This window comes from Lutra lutra, chromosome 13 (genome assembly GCF_902655055.1).
Source record: "Lutra lutra chromosome 13, mLutLut1.2, whole genome shotgun sequence".
In the NCBI taxonomy this organism is placed as follows: Eukaryota; Metazoa; Chordata; class Mammalia; order Carnivora; family Mustelidae; genus Lutra; species Lutra lutra.
The window spans coordinates 66,741,069-66,759,515 of NC_062290.1; positions in this window are offsets into that span (position 1 = coordinate 66,741,069).

Genomic DNA, 18,447 nt, shown 5'->3' on the forward strand with positions numbered 1-18,447 from the left:
TGATTTCAGTGCATTAATTTTATATCCTGACACTTTACTGAATTCCTGAACAAGTTCTAGCAGTTTTGGAGTGGAGTCTTTTGGGTTTTCCACATAGAGTATCATATCATCTGCGAAGAGTGATAGTTTGACTTCTTCTTTGCCTATTTGGATGCCTTTAATTTCCTTTTGTTGTCTGATTGCTGAGGCTAGGACTTCTAGTACTATGTTGAATAGCAGTGGTGATAACGGACATCCCTGCCGTGTTCCTGACCTTAGCGGAAAAGCTTTCAGTTTTTCTCCATTGAGAATGATATTTGCGGTGGGTTTTTCCTAGATGGCTTTGATAATATTGAAGTATGTGCCGTCTATCCCTACACACTTTGAAGAGTTTTGATCAGGAAGGGATGCTGTACTTTGTCAAATGCTTTTTCAGCATCTATGGAGAGTATCATATGGTTCTTGTTCTTTCTTTTATTAATGTGTTGTATCACATTGATTGATTTGCGGATGTTGAACCAACCTTGCAGCCCTGGAATAAATCTGACTTGGTCGTGGTGAATAATCCTTTTAATGTATTGGTGAATCCTATTGGCTAGTATTTTGGCGAGAATTTTTGCTTCTGTGTTCATCAAGGATATTGGTCTGTAGTTCTCTTTTTTGATGGGATCCTTGTCTGGTTTTGGGATCAAGGTGATGCTGGCCTCATAAAATGAGTTTGGAAGTTTTCCTTCTATTTCTATTTTTTGGAACAGTTTCAGGAGAATAGGTATTAGTTCTTCTTTAAATGTTTGGTAGAATTCCACTGGGATGCCATCTGGCCCTGGGCTTTTGTTTGTTTGGAGATTTTTGATGACTGTTTCAATCTCCTTACTGGTTATGGGTCTTTTGAGGCTTTCTATTTCTAACTGGTTCAGTTGTGGTAGTTTATATGTCTATAAGAATGCATCCATTTCTTCCAGATTGTCAAATTTGTTGGCGTAGAGTTGCTCATAGTATGTTCTTATAATTGTCTGTATTTCTTTGGTGTTCGTTGTGATCTCTCCTCTTTCAGTCATGATTTTATTTATTTGAGTCCTTTCTCTTTTCTTTTTGATAAGTCTGGCCAGGGGTTTATCAATCTTATTAATTCATTCAGAGATCCAGCTCCTAGTTACGTTGAGTTGTTCTATTGTTTTTTTGGTTTCTATTTCATTGATTTCTGCTCTGATCTTTATGATTTCTCTTCTCCTGCTGGGTTTAGGGTTTCTTTCTTGTTCTTTCTCCAGCTCCTTTAGGTGTAGGGTTAGGTTGTGTACCTGAGACCTTTCTTGTTTCTTGAGAAAGGCTTGTACCGCTATATATTTTCATCTCAGGACTGCCTTTGTTGTGTCCCACAGATTCTGAACCGTTGTGTTTTCATTATCATTTGTTTCCATAAATTTTTTCAATTCTTCTTTAATTTCCTGGTTGACCCATTCATTCTTTAGAAGGATGCTGTTTAGTCTCCATGTATTTGGGTTCTTTCCAAATTTCCTCTTGTGATTGAGTTCTAGCTTCAGAGCATTGTGGTCTGAAAATATGCAGGGAATGATCCCAATCTTTTGATACTGGTTGAGACTTGATTTAGGACCAAGAATGTGATCTATTCTGGAGAATGTTCCATGTGCACTAGAGAAGAATGTGTATTCTGTTGCTTTGGGATGAAATGTTCTGAATATATCTGTGATGTCCATCTGGTCCAGTGTGTCATTTAAGGCCTCTATTTCCTTGTTGATCTTTTGCTTGGATGATATGTCCATTTCAGTGAAGGGAGTGTTAAAATCCCCTACTATTATTGTATTATTGTCAATGTGTTTCTTTGATTTTGTTATTAATTGGTTTATATAGTTGGCTGCTCCCACGTTAGGGGTATAGATATTTAAAATTCTTAGATCTTCTTGTTGGACAGTTCCTTTGAGTATGATATAGTGTCCTTCCTCATCTCTTATTATAGTCTTTGGCTTAAAATCTAATTGATCTGATATATGGATTGCCACTTCTGCTTTCTTCTGATGTCCATTAGCATGGTAAATCATTTTCCACCCCCTCACGTTAAACCTGGAGGTGTCTTCGGGTTTAAGATGAGTTTTTTGTAGGCAACATATAGATGGGTTTTGGTTTTTTTATCCATTCTGATATCCTGTGTCTTTTGATTGGGGCATTTAGCCCATTAACATTCAGGGTAAGTATTGAGAGATATGAATTTACTGCCATTGTATTGCCTGTAAGGTGACTGTTACTGTATATTGTCTCTGTTCCTTTCTGATCTACTACTTTTAGGGTCTCTCTTTGCTTAGAGGACCCCTTTCAATATTTCCTGTAGAGCTGGTTTGGTGTTTGCAAATTCTTTCAGTTTTTGTTTGTCCTGGAAGCTTTTTATCTCTCCTTCTATTTTCAATGATAGCCTAGCTGGATATAGTATTCTTGGCTGCATATTTTTCTCATTTAGTACACTGAATATTTCATGCCAGCTCTTTCTAGCCTGCCAGGTCTCTGTGGATAAGTCTGCTGCCAATCTAATATTTTTACCATTGTACGTTACAGACTTATTGTCCCGGGCTGCTTTCGGGATCTTTTCTTTGTCACTAAGACTTGTAAATTTTACTATTAGGTGACGGGGTGTGGACCTATTCTTATTGATTTTGAGGGGGGTTCTCTGAACCTCCTGGATTTTGATGCTTGTTCCCTTTGCCATATTGGGGAAATTCTCTCCAATAATTCTCTCCAACATACCTTCTGCTCCCCTCTCTGTTTCCTCTTCTTCTGGAATCCCAATTATTCTAATGTTGTTTCGTCTTATGGTGTCACTTATCTCTCGAATTCTCCCCTCGTGGTCCAGTAGCTGTTTGTCCCTCTTTTGCTCAGCTTCTTTATTCTCTGTCATTTGGTCTTCTATATCGCTAATTCTTTCTTCTGCCTCATTTTTCCTAGCAGTGAGAGCCTCCATTTTTTATTGCACCTCATTAATAGCTTTTGTGATTTCAACTTGGTTAGATTTTAGTTCTTTTATTTCTCCAGAAAGGGCTTTTATATCTCCCAAGAGGGTTGCTTTAATATCTTCCATGCCTTTTTCAAGCCCGGCTAGAACCTTGAGAATCGTCATTCTGAACTCTAGATCTGACATATTACCAATGTCTGTATTGATTACAATACATTGATCCCTAGAGTTGGTACTGCTTCTTGTTCTTTTTTTTTTGTTGTGAATTTTTCCGCCTTGTCATTTTGTCCAGATAAGAGTATATGAAGGAGCAATTAAAATACTAAAAGGGTGGCAACAACCCCAGGAAAATATGCTTAAGCCAAATCAGAAGAGATCCCAAAACATGAGGGGGGAAAAAGGGGATAAAAAACGGTTCAGAAGAAAAAAAAAAAGAAACTATTAAAAAAAGAAAGCCGATAAAAAATATAAAAAGGAAAATACATAAATATATATATATTAGATAAACTATTTAAAAAACGTTAAAAAAAGAAAACGGTAAAAGTTACAAAAATTTATCAGAAGAAGAGAAAAAAATTAAATTAACTGCAAGGCTAAAGAATCATGGAGAGAGAGGAGGAGTCAATATGGCGGAGAAGTAGCAGGCTGAGAATACTTCGGGTAATGGGAGATCAGCTAAATAGCTTATCTAAAAATTGCAAACACCTACAAATCCAACAGGATATTGAAGAGAAGAAGAACAGCAATTCTAGAAACAGAAAATCAACCACTATCTGAAAGGTAGGACTGGCGGAGAAGTGAATCCAAAGCGACGGGAAGATAGACCGTGAGGGGAGGGGCCTGCTCCCGGCAAGCGGCAGAGCAACGGAGCACAAAATCAGGATTTTTAAAAGTCTGTTCCACTGAGGGACATCACTCCAGAGGCTTAACTGGAGTGAAGCCCGGGCAGGGTCAGTGCGACCTCAGGTCCCGCAGGGTCGCAGAAGGTTCGGGGGTGTCTGAGTGTCGCAGAGCTTACCGGTATTAGAATGGGGAAGCCGGCTACAGAGACAGAGCCGAGGAGTGACTCTCAGCTCGGGGGTGCCTTGAATCGGTCGCAGGCTCGGTCAGCTCGGAACGTGTCCGGAGGCCAGGGTGATGGGAGTCATTGGGTGCTGTTCTCTGAGAGCGCACTGAGGAGTGGGGCCCTGGGCTGTCGGCTCCCCTGGGCCGTAGGCCAGGAGGCCGCCATCTTCACTCCCGTCTTCCGGAACTCTACGGAAAGCGCTCAGGGAACAAAAGCTCCCGAAAGCAAACCCAGCAATCCCGAGCGGATTACTCAGCCCGGCCCCGGGTAAGGGCGGTGCAACTCCGCCTGGGGCAAAGACGCTTGAGAATCACTACAACAGGCCCCTCCCCCAGAAGATCAACTGGAAATGCAGCCAGGACCAAGTTCACCTACAAAGGAGTGCAGTTTCAATACCAAGGAGAGTGGCAGAATTCCAGAGGAGAAGAAAGCAAAGCACGGAACTAATGGCTTTCTCCCCATGATTTTTTAGCCTTGCAGTTAATTTAATTTTTTTTTTCTTTTTCAATTTTTTTTTTCTTTTTCTCTTCTTCTGCTAATTTTTTTTAACTTTTACCGTTTTCTTTTTTAACGTTTTTTAAATAGTTTATCTAATATATATATATTTTTTCCTCTTTTTATATTTTTTCTTTATTGGCTTTCTTTTTTCAATAGTTACTTTTTTTTTTTCTTTTTTCTTTTTTCTTTCTGAACCCCTTTTTATCCCCTTTCTCCCCCCTCACGATTTGGGATCTCTTCTGATTTGGCTAAAGCATATTTTCCAGGGGTTGTTGCCACCCTTTTAGTATTTTACTTCCTCCTTCATATACTCTTATCTGGACAAAATGACAAGGCTGAAAAATTCACAACAAAAAAAAAAGAACAAGAAGCAGTACCAACTCTAGGGATCAATGTATTGTAATCAATACAGACATTGGTAATATGTCAGATCTAGAGTTCAGAATGACGATTCTCAAGGTTCTAGCCGGGCTTGAAAAAGGCATGGAAGATATTAAAGCAACCCTCTCGGGAGATATAAAAGCCCTTTCTGGAGAAATAAAAGAACTAAAATCTAACCAAGTTGAAATCACAAAAGCTATTAATGAGGTGCAATCAAAAATGGAGGCTCTCACTGCTAGGAAAAATGAGGCAGAAGAAAGAATTAGCGATATAGAAGACCAAATGACAGAGAATAAAGAAGCTGAGCAAAAGAGGGACAAACAGCTACTGGACCACGAGGGGAGAATTCGAGAGATAAGTGACACCATAAGACGAAACAACATTAGAATAATTGGGATTCCAGAAGAAGAGGAAACAGAGAGGGGAGCAGAAGGTATGTTGGAGAGAATTATTGGAGAGAATTTCCCCAATATGGCAAAGGGAACAAGCATCAAAATCCAGGAGGTTCAGAGAACCCCCCTCAAAATCAATAAGAATAGGTCCACACCCCGTCACCTAATAGTAAAATTTACAAGTCTTAGTGACAAAGAGAAGATCCTGAAAGCAGCCCGGGACAATAAGTCTGTAACGTACAATGGTAAAAATATTAGATTGGCAGCAGATTTATCCACAGAGACCTGGCAGGCCAGAAAGAGCTGGCATGATATATTCAGAGCACTAAACCAGAAAAACATGCAGCCAAGAATACTATATCCAGCTAGGCTATCATTGAAAATAGAAGGAGAGATAAAAAGCTTCCAGGACAAACAAAAACTGAAAGAATTTGCAAACACCAAACCAGCTCTACAGGAAATATTGAAAGGGGTCCTCTAAGCAAAGAGAGACCCTAAAAGTAGTAGATCAGAAAGGAACAGAGACAATATACAGTAACAGTCACCTTACAGGCAATACAATGGCAGTAAATTCATATCTCTCAATACTTACCCTGAATGTTAATGGGCTAAATGCCCCAAACAAAAGACACAGGATATCAGAATGGATAAAAAAACAAAACCCATCTATATGTTGCCTACAAGAAACTCATCTTAAACCCGAAGACACCTCCAGGTTTAAAGTGAGGGGGTGGAAAAGAATTTACCATGCTAATGGACATCAGAAGAAAGCAGGAGTGGCAATCCATATATCAGATCAATTAGATTTTAAGCCAAAGACTATAATAAGAGATGAGGAAGGACACTATATCATACTCAAAGGAACTGTCCAACAAGAAGATCTAACAATTTTAAATATCTATGCCCACAACGTGGGAGCAGCCAACTATATAAACCAATTAATAACAAAATCAAAGAAACACATCGACAAGAATACAATAATAGTAGGGGATTTTAACACTCCCTTCACTGAAATGGACAGATCATCCAAGCAAAAGATCAACAAGGAAATAGAGGCCTTAAATGACACACTGGACCAGAAGGACATCACATATATTCAGAACATTTCATCCCAAAGCAACAGAATACACATTCTTCTCTAGTGCACATGGAACATTCTCCAGAATAGATCACATTCTTGGTCCTAAATCAAGTCTCAACCGGTATCAAAAGATTGGGATCATTCCCTGCATATTTTCAGACCACAATGCTCTGAAGCTAGAACTCAATCACAAGAGGAAATTTGGAAAGAACCCAAATACATGGAGACTAAACAGCATCCTTCTAAAGAATGAATGGGTCAACCAGGAAATTAAAGAAGAATTGAAAAAATTTATGGAAACAAATGATAATGAAAACACAACGGTTCAGAATCTGTGGGACACAACAAAGGCAGTCCTGAGAGGAAAATATATAGCGGTACAAGCCTTTCTCAAGAAACAAGAAAGGTCTCAGGTACACAACCTAACCCTACACCTAAAGGAGCTGGAGAAAGAACAAGAAAGAAACCCTAAACCCAGCAGGAGAAGAGAAATCATAAAGATCAGAGCAGAAATCAATGAAATAGAAACCAAAAAAACAATAGAACAACTCAACATAACTAGGAGCTGGATCTCTGAATGAATTAATAAGATTGATAAACCCCTGGCCAGACTTATCAAAAAGAAAAGAGAAAGGACCCAAAAAAGTAAAATCATGAATGAAAGAGGAGAGATCACAACGAACACCAAAGAAATACAGACAATTATAAGAACATACTATGAGCAACTCTACGCCAACAAATTTGATAATCTGGAAGAAATGGATGCATTCCTAGAGACATATAAACTACCACAACCGAACCAGGAAGAAATGGAAAGCCTGAACAGACCCATAACCAGTAAGGAGATTGAAACAGTCATCAAAAATCTCCAAACAAACAAAAGCCCAGGGCCAGATGGCTTCCCGGGGAAATTCTACCAAACATTTAAAGAAGAACTAGTTCCTATTCTCCTGAAACTGTTCCAAAAAATAGAAATAGAAGGAAAACTTCCAAACTCATTTTATGAGGCCAGCATCACCTTGATCCCAAAACCAGACAAAGATCCCATCAAAAAAGAGAACTACAGACCAATATCCTTGATGAACACAGATGCAAAAATTCTCGCCAAAATACTAGCCAATAGGATTCAACAGTACATTTAAAGGATTATTCACCACGACCAAGTCGGATTTATTCCAGGGCTGCAAGGTTGGTTCAACATCCGCAAATCAATCAATGTGATACAACACATTAATAAAAGAAAGAACAAGAACCATATGATACTCTCCATAGATGCTGAAAAAGCATTTGACAAAGTACAGCATCCCTTCCTGATCAAAACTCTTCAAAGTGTAGGGATAGAGGGCACATACCTCAATATTATCAAAGCCATCTAGGAAAAACCCACCGCAAATATCATTCTCAATGGAGAAAAACTGAAAGCTTTTCCGCTAAGGTCAGGAACACGGCAGGGATGTCCGTTATCACCACTGCTATTCAACATAGTACTAGAAGTCCTAGCCTCAGCAATCAGACAACAAAAGGAAATTAAAGGCATCCAAATAGGCAAAGAAGAAGTCAACTATCACTCTTTGCAGATGATATGATACTCTATGTGGAAAACCCAAAAGACTCCACTACAAAACTGCTAGAACTTGTACAGGAATTCAGTAAAGTGTCAGGATATAAAATTAATGCACTGAAATCAGTTGCGTTTCTCTACACCAACAACAAGACAGAAGAAAGAGAAATTAAGGAGTCCATCCTATTTACAATTGTACCCAAAACTATAAGATACCTAGGAATAAACCTAACCAAAGAGACTAAGAATCTATACTCAGAAAACTATAAAGTACTCATGAAAGAAATTGAGGAAGACACAAAGAAATGGAAAAATGTTCCATGCTCCTGGATTGGAAGAATAAATATTGTGAAAATGTCTATGCTACCTAAAGCAATCTACACATTTAATGCAATTCCTATCAAAGTACCATCCATTTTTTTTTTCAAAGAAATGGAACAAATAATCCTAAAATTCATATGGAACCAGAAAAGACCACGAATAGCCAAAGGAATATTGAAAAAGAAAGCCAAAGTTGGTGGCATCACAATTCCGGACTTCAAGCTCTATTACAAAGCTGTCATCATCAAGACAGCATGGTACTGGCACAAAAACAGACACATAGATCAATGGAACAGAATAGAGAGCCCAGAAATAGACCCTCAACTCTATGGTCAACTCATCTTCGACAAAGCAGGAAAGAATGTCCAATGGAACAAAGACAGCCTCTTCAATAAGTGGTGTTGGGAAAATTGGACAGCCACATGCAGAAAAATGAAATTGGATCATTTCCTTACACCACACACGAAAATAGACTCAAAATGGATGAAGGATCTCAATGTGAGAAAGGAATCCATCAAAATCCTTGAGGAGAACACAGGCAGCAACCTCTTCGACGTCAGCCGCAGCAACATCTTCCTAGGAACATCACCAAAGGCAAGGGAAGCAAGGGCAAAAATGAACTATTGGGATTTTATCAAGATCAAAAGCTTTTGCACAGCAAAGGAAACAGTGAAGAAAACCAAAAGACAACTGACAGAATGGGAGAAGATATTTGCAAATGACATATCAGATAAAGGGCTAGTGTCCAAAATCTATAAAGAACTTAGCAAACTCAACACCCAAAGAACAAATAATCGAATCAAGAAATGGGCAGAGGACATGAACAGACATTTCTGCAAAGAAGACATCCAGATGGCCAACAGACACATGAAAAAGTGCTCCATATCACTCGGCATCAGGGAAATACACATCAAAACCACCTTGAGATATCACCTCACACCAGTCAGAATGGCTAAAATTAACAAGTCAGGAAATGACAGATGCTGGCGAGGACGCGGAGAAAGGGGAACCCTCCTACACTGTTGGTGGGAATGCAAGCTGGTGCAACCACTCTGGAAAACAGCATGGAGTTTCCTCAAAATGTTGAAAATAGAACTACCCTATGACCCAGCAATTGCACTGCTGGGTATTTACCCTAAGGATACAAACGTAGTGATCCGAAGGGGCACGTGCACCCGAATGTTTATAGCAGCAATGTCTACAGTAGCCAAACTATGGAAAGAACCTAGATGTCCATCAACCGATGAATGGATAAAGAAGATGTGGTATATATACACAATGGAATACTATGCAGCCATCAAAAGAAATGAAATCTTGCCATTTGCGACGACGTGGATGGAACTAGACGGTATCATGCTTAGCGAAATAAGTCAATCGGAGAAAGACAACTATCATATGATCTCCCTGATATGAGGGAGAGGAGATGCAATATGGGGGGTTAAGGGGGTAGGAGAAGAGTAAATGAAACAAGATGGGATTGGGAGGGAGACAAACCATAAGTGACTCTTAATCTCACAAAACAAACTGAGGGTTGATGGGGGGAAGGGGGTTGGGAGAGGGGGGTGGGGTTATGGATACTGGGGAGGGTATGTGCTATGGTGAGTGCTGTGAAGTGTGTAAACCTGGCGATTCGCAGACCTGTACCCCTGGGGATAAAAATATGTTTATAAAAAAAAAAAAAGTACAAGGGCTACAGTAATCCATTTATAAAAACTGAGAGAAAGTGCAGGGGCTCACTGAAATATATGGTATAATTGATTTTTAAGAAAGGAATATGAAGCATAGAATAGTTGCTTTTCTACCGATCACATCACTCTCCACCTTAAATTTTTTTTTAATATTTCATTTGGGCCAAAGCCTTTATAATGTTGAACAGGTCTTCCCTAACCTGTCTTCTTAATGGTTCCAGACTCATCTTTCATCAGGTCCTTCTGGACCCTATGCTTAGGCCATACCAAACTGCAGTTCTCCAAATGTCCTGACCACTTCAAACCCCTATAAATTTGCATACTTAAAGCATCTATACATATTAGCTTCTTCTTGTACCTGAAATTTCTCTTTTTATCCTCTGACTTATTCTTTTTAACCTCATCTTTAGTATCCTCCTGGTAATTCCCACTTACACTTAGCCTTCCTCCACTGTACCCAAAAATATACTGATACACATTTCAAGCTCAGTCTCTTTTACATTGTAGCACATCTGATTAAATTCCCCACTCTTCTAACACCTTCAGCACTGTGAAGAAAAGATTATATCTGACTCACCTCAGTAGCCTCTGCACACCTTGTATAATCTTGAATACCATTAAAAAATATCTGTGGAATAAGGAACCCAGAAATAGATCCACACAATGATTTTTGACAAGGATACAAAAGCAGCTTGATGAAGAAAGTACAATGTGTTCAAGAACTGGTACTGGGGCAACTGAACATGAATAGGAAAAAGAAGAATCTTGACCTAAACCCCACAAAATTACATAAAATTTAACTCAGAATGGATCACAGACTTAAATGAAAAATATAAACACCATCAGGGAAATGCAAATTAAAACTAGAATGGATAGCACCACAAACCTATCAGAATGTTTAATATTAAAAAAAATAGTGACAACACCACATCTGGCACGAATGCCAAAAAAAGTGGATTACTTATACACTGCTGATGAGAATGTAAAATTATAGAGCCACTATCGAGAACAGCTGGGCAGTTTTTCACAAAAATAAACATGAACATGTCATATGACTTAGCAATTAGACTCTTGGCCATTTTCCCTAGACAAGTAAAACTTATGTTCACAAATGTTCATAGCAGCTTTATTTTTAATAAGCCAACACTGAAAAGCACCCAGATTGTCTTCAATAGGCATAGACAAAGCATGGAATACTACAAAGCAATAAAAAGGAATGAGCTATTGATACATATAACCATTTGAGTAAATGTTCAGGGAATTTTTTTGAGTTACCAAAAAAAAAAGCAAGTATCAAAGGTCATACTGTATGATTCCATTTACAGAACATTTTGAAATGACCAAATTTTAGAAATGCGTAAGAGATAAGTGATTGTCAGGTGTTAGGGTCCAGATAGGGAAAGAAGGGAGAAACAATTATGATTTTAAAGGGGCAATATCAAGGATCCTTGTGATGACTGACCTATTCGGTATCTTAACTGTGGTAGTGGACACAAGAACATAGACATGTTACAACTGTACAGAATTAAACACACACACATGAGTACAAGTAAAATTGAGGAAATCTGAAAAAGATTATTGGATGTTATCATTATCAGTATCCAAGTTGTACTAGTTTTACAAAATGCTAAAACATTGGGAAGAACTGCTAAAGGGTATATAGTATCTATATGCAGTATTCTGATAACTGCATGTGAAATCTATAATTACCTCAATATAATTTTCAATAAAATATAGTAGTTGAATGAATACTTTGTTTTTTGTTGGCACCATATATTTTGCTTAGTAAAACTTATGAAAACAAACAAGTAAAATGAGAATTTTTTCAGCCAAATACTTTAATAAGACTTTTAAAAATTAATCTTAGGGGATTTCTGAGATAAATACACAGTGTTGCTGGGGGTTTTTTGGAGGTGTGGGGCGGTAGGTAGTGTCACCCACGGGCATTTCCAAATTTTTGGCTTCTTTAGCTCCACATCTGTAATACCTGAGGCAAAAAGCCCAGAAAAATTATGTTGTTCCTCATGTCCTCAAGGCCTTAGCCAGTCTTCCTTTTCTTCGCATTTTATAGTTTTTGTTTGCTTCACATATAATATCCAGGTATACTTAATAGGAGGAATAGGGCAAAGTGCATCTACTACATCTCCTTGGGAGTTAAAGAAGTGAGAAACTAACTTCTAATTCTTCTAAATGAAAAAAGAATGCTGCTACTAAGAAATATGAAAATAAAATCCATAAAGCTGAAAATACTGTATCAGATCTAACAAAAAGACTATAGCTTCTTATGTGTGTATACACAATATGGGAAAGTCAGGCACTGACGGTGTCTTAAAGCAAGCAACTCATTATCTCATCAGATTTGGTAGATGGTTTCCTAAAGACATTTGTTACAGGGGAAAAAAGCTATATTAAAAAATATTAAAATAGAATATTAATTATAAAAACTGTACATAATTTAATTATAAAAGGTTTTCATGGTAATGAAAGTGAGTTATAGTAAGTACCCAAATTGAATAATAATAGATTTAAAATTTTTTTAAACTGTAATAAGCATATAAAATTTTGTCCTACACATTATATTTAAGCTGCATATAAACCTTCTCCAAAGAAGGTTACCTTTAGCTTACTGCATAACTCATCACATTTAAGTAAAACTGTGAAAATACATTGTTTTACATATTCTAAGAGCACATTCTTGAATCAGTAAATACATCAGAGATAACTGAGAATGTATTACTTAGAAAAAAGTTGAAAAAAAAGCTGTTATCTTTAATAATTGTATCAACAGATGAATGCAATACAGAGGCCTTGCCACCCTTGAATTACATACTTTTTAAAATAATTAAAATTATAATAAATATCACATTAATTTTCATTTTTTTTAGAGAGAGCGTGAGCAGGGATGGGGAGAGGAGCAGAGGGAGAGGGAGAGAGAGAATCTTAAGCACCCAATGTGGAGCCTTACGCGGGGCTCAATCTCACAATCCTGACATCATGACCTGAGCTGAAATCAAGAGTCAGACGCTCAACCCACTGAGCAACCCAGTTGCCCCCACATTCATTTCTGAAGCATATAATTGTCAAAACATTTTCATAAACACCCTATGGATATTAATATTACTCCAAAAAGCAAAGATAAAGTGACAATTACATTGTACAGATGTTTAACATGTAAAATAAGTTTTTTCCCTCAGAGAATCCAAAAAGTTGTAGCCAATAGAGTTCTTTCTATTCAATATGATGATTTAAATTATCTGTATGATAGTGACTTAATTTTATCATTAATAACAGGTTTTAAACATATATATTTAAAGATTTTTGTTACCTCATTTTAATTTATTTCCATATATTTATTTTAAAACATTATTTAATATTTTATAAAGTATCACAATTATCCTCAAATAAACTTCAATGCAATGTGTGCACATTCTGCACGGGAAAAAGTTTCCTGGTTTCAGGGCACTAAGACGGAATCCAGTCTTAGTATTTTAGTAGAGAAAAATAATATGAAACTTTTCCACAAAATGTAATTGGATCTTATGAAATGCATGAATATGATTGAAATAATAATGTTGAGGGCAAGAAATAGGGAAAACTACAGCAAAACCTGTGGACTAAAGATCTAAAGGCCTAGGTAGATGGAGCCTAGAGCTCCAAGCTATTAATGTAAAATCAGCTAACTGTAAGCAGTGAGAAACCTAAGATGTGAATGAAAAGAGAAGAAAAGACAAATCCCCAGGAAATACAAATGCTAAAAAAAAAGTTTTAAAATAACAGAGAAAATGTCATGATATGAAAGACACACACCAAAGTCAATAAATGCAGAGACTTGTACATAAGTATCTAAACTAATAGATCAAAGTTTCAAAAGTTAAATAATTGTGCTTAAAATGATCAAAAATAAAAAGAACAGCATTTATAAGCGTAGGGGACCATAAAACAGTAAAACAATTATGGCATCAAGTCCCATTAATTGTGAGGTATGAAAATAATTTGAAATCATAAAAATAAAATATATTCCTATGTACATGTGGTAGAGCAGGAGGGAAAACTTTTGTTAACAGAGATTAAATATCCCTATTGTGCTAATTCAATATATTTTTTTCCTTTGAAAAAATGTGGCCTATGGTTATTTATTTATTTTTTATAAAACTTTTTTTTAAAATTTTATTTATTTGACAGCAGAGATCACAAGTAGGCAGGCAGAGAGAGAGAGGAGGAAGCAGGCTCCCTGCAGAGCAGAAAGCCCAATGCGGGGCTTGATCCCAGGACCCCGGGATCATGAGCCAAAGGCAGAGGCTTTAACCCACCGAGCCACCTAGGCGCCCCCTATGGTTATTTATTAACCAACTTTAATTTTCCATCACCTATTTCTTATTCCATCAATTCAATATTGTCATTTACTTAAGTCAAAGCTTATTATAATTTTGTGATGTCATACATTCTCTAACAGCATGTATGGAAAATACACAACTTAAAGTACAGATATGTCATTAAGTCTTTGTTTTTAATGTTTATTTTGAAATAATTATATACTAAATAATTTGAAATAATTACATACTAAAGGAAGTTCCAAGAAGAGGACACAGAGTTCTGTGAACCCCACACTAAGGTTTTGCCAATGGTGACACTTTAAATGACTATAATACAATATCAAAACCAGGAAACTAATACTGATGCAGTATTTTTAACTGGACTACAGACCTCATTTAGTTTTTACATATACATATATTTACATGTGTGTATGTGTGTAGTTGCATGCAATTTCATCCCATGCATACATAGATTCATGTAATCTTCACAGAAACAAGATAGAGAACTATTGCATCAACACAGAAGAACCTCCTAATGCTATCCCCTCTGTAGACTCACATGTCCATCCCATCCTCATGTTCTAGTACACATGAATCATTAAATATATTTTCCTTTATCTTTCAATATTACTGTATAATATTTAAGAAACAGGAAAACACGGAGAAAAATGAAAATCCATCTTACATATCTATATCACTTAAGTTTTTTCTTGCCCATTTACAGACACATCACACAGTTATTTAAACAGTGAGATAATATATCCTCATTATTCTGTTTATTTTTTTAATATTTATTTTATTTGGGGGGGTGGAGAAAGAGGGAGAGAGAATCCCAAGCAGACTCCATGTTGAGGGCAGAGCCCAATGTGGGGCTCAACCTCATGGCCCTGAGATCATGATCTGAGCTGAAATCAAGTGTTGGAAGCCCAACTAACTGAGCCAGGCACTCCACTGCTTTATTTACTTTTAAGTGGCAGTATGTTTGGGAGATCTATTTATTTCTATTTAATATTTTTGTATCTGTTTTCTAGTATATGATGCTGTGGCCTTTTGTATTTCTGAAATTTTTAATTTTTAACTTTTATGTGGCATACATAAGAAATGTACATATAGTAATTCAGAGCACAGTCATCGTGATATCATTAACCATCACAAAATGTATAGAAATGAAGTACCTCTAAGGCCACTCAAAATCACAATGGCCATCCTACTTCTCCAAAAGGCCCCAAGTCCTAGCTTACAAAACTGTATGCTGTACTTTTTTTCCTACTTTTTGATTTTTTATAAATGGATTCATGCAGTATATACTCTTGCATCTTTTTTATTAAAATGTTTTTTTTTAAGATTTTATTTATTTATTTGACAGAGAGAGATCACAAGTAGATGGAGAGGCAGGCAGAGAGAGAGAGAGGGAAGCAGGATCTCTGCCGAGCAGAGAACCCGATGCGGGACTCGACCCCAAGATCCTGAGATCATGACCTGAGCCAAAGGCAGCGGCTTAACCCACTGAGCCACCCAGGCACCCTAAAATGTTTTTGTAAATCAATTATGTTGTTATAGGTACCTGTAATCATTACATTGCTTTTATGGTATAGTAGTCCAGGTAAAAATACATAAAAATCTATTCATCTATTATATTATTAATTGAATTTGAATGGCTTATAGTTTTTACCTATAAGATAAAATTCCTATGAGAATTTCTTTTCTTCTCTCTCAGTACATATACACAGACTTATTTTATTGACTATGTAACCAAGAATAAAATTATTCAGTCATAGGTTATAAATAATGTTTCATTTTAACAGAAACTGCTTCTATTTTCACTGATGGCAGAGAGGCTCGAATTAGACCAACCCTTCCACAAATAACAACAAGTTATGTAGTAAAAACAAAACTACAAAAGTACACACCGATGAAATGTCTAGTGAACAAAACCAAGAACTATTTTCTTAAACAAAGAAATAGGCATTATATGAATGTCTTGTTTTTATGGTTTTAAATGGGAGGGCAGACCTCAGTCAGTGTCACACATGGCCTTCAACACATACACCAAAGTATGCTGCATTGAGCTACTAAGAGAACATGAAATTATGGTGAATCCGTGCTAGAAAGTAAGAAGAAAAATACTGGGGAGGAAAAGTCAGAAAGAGTGAGCATCAGAATTTGCATACATGAAAATGTAAATTGGCAGAAAACTACATGGAATTTCTTCAAAAAATTAAAATTGAACTATCATATGATTTAGGAATTCCACTTCTGAGTATTTATCTGAAGGGAACAAAAACACTAACTTGAAAAGATATCTGTATCCCCATGTTCACTGCAGCTTTATTTACAATAGCCAAGACAGAGAAACAACCTAAGCATCCACTGACAGATAAATGGATAAAGAAAATGTGTTAGAGTGGCGCCTGGGTGGCTCAGTGGGTTAAGCCTCTGCCTTCAGCTCAGGTCATGGTCCTGGGGTCCTGGGATGGAGCCCTGCATTGGGCTCTCTGCTCAGCAGGGAGCCTGTTTCCCCCTCTCTCTGCCTACCTCTCTGCCTATTTGTGTTCTCTCTGACAAATAAATAAAATCTTTGAGAAAAAAAAAAGAAAATGTGGTAGAGGGGTGTGTGTGTGTGTGTGTGTGATGGACTATTATTCAACCATAAAAAGGAACTAGAGTCTGTCATTTGTGACAGCATGGATGGAATGAATATACCCTAAGGAGATTATGTTAAGCAAAATAAGTCAGAGAACCCAGTACTGTAAAATCTCCACATCCTTGCCAACTCTGTTTCTTGTGTCATTGATTTTTTAGCTATTCTGACAGTTGTAGAACATAAAGGAACTAACTGATAATGAATTTGTTATATTTAATTAAAAAATGATTCTAATTCTGTTAGCTATTTTTGCCTACACATCATAATCATCTATAAAATAGTTTAAATCATAACTTCCTTATTTCTTTTTATTATCAGACTGTCTAGAGTCATCAGTATAATGTTGAATATAAGTTGCACTGAAGGCGTAATTTTTGCTTTTCAGATGTTAATTGGGAAGTTGTAATAATTCACCATTAAGCATAATGTTTGCTCTAAGTTCCTTGTAGATACGTCTTACCAAGTTAAGGTAGGTCCTTTAGGAGCACCTGGGTAGCTCAGTGGGTTAAGCCTCTTCCTTTGGCTCAGGTCATGATCTCAGGGTCTTGGGATCAAGCCCCACATTGGGCTCCAGCCCTGCATTGGGCTCTCTGCCCAGCAGAAAGCCTGCTTCCTCTTCCCTCTCTCCCTGCCTCTGCCTACTTGTGATCTCTGTCTGTCAAATATATAAATAAATAAAATCTTCAAAAAAAGAAAGTTAGGTCCTTTAAATCCCTAATTGGCAAGGAATTTAAAATGAATGCATTGTGCTTTATCAAACCATTTTTCTGAATCTATCAATATGGTCATATCATGCTACTATTTCTTAAAGTGCTGAGATACAGTGTTACATATTCTATTGTTATATCAGATTTGCATTTATGGAATAAGACTTTGCAGTCATAATAACTTTGTTAATACATTAAACGTGTGTGTATATGTATGTACACACATATATATATGCATACACACATTATCTTTATATATTGTAATTCATTGTTCCTTAATTTGATTTAGTAATATATATATTTTATTTTTACACCTGTGTTCATGAATGAGATTTGCCTACAAATTTCTTTCTTATAATTTTGTTGAGGTTTTTGTTTCCAAATTTTGCTGGCATTATAGAATTTCTTGGGAAGTATTTTTCTTTTTTTATTTTTTGAAGTCCTGCTATAGTATTTCTTCATTAAATTTTATTGCTGAAAGTATTTTAGCCTAGAGTTTTCTTTGCTGGACTTTTCTTGAAACAACTTTATTGATAAATATTTCCCATATAATAAAATGAACTCATTATGATTATGTATTTTGATGAGTTTTTACAAATGTATATACCTATTTAACCACCACAAAAATTAAGATATAAAACAGTAGTTTCATGCCAAAAATGTCCTTCCATGTCCCTTTTCATATGATGAGCAAAAGAAGCTAGATATAAAAGAATACCATGTAACATATAAGACTTTTATTGAAATTTTCCAGGAAAGTCAAAACATAATCTAGTATGAGAAAAAGCCAATCAATGGTTGCCTTGGTCAGAGAAGAGAAACTGTGCATCCTAATACTTAAATGATTTACAATTATA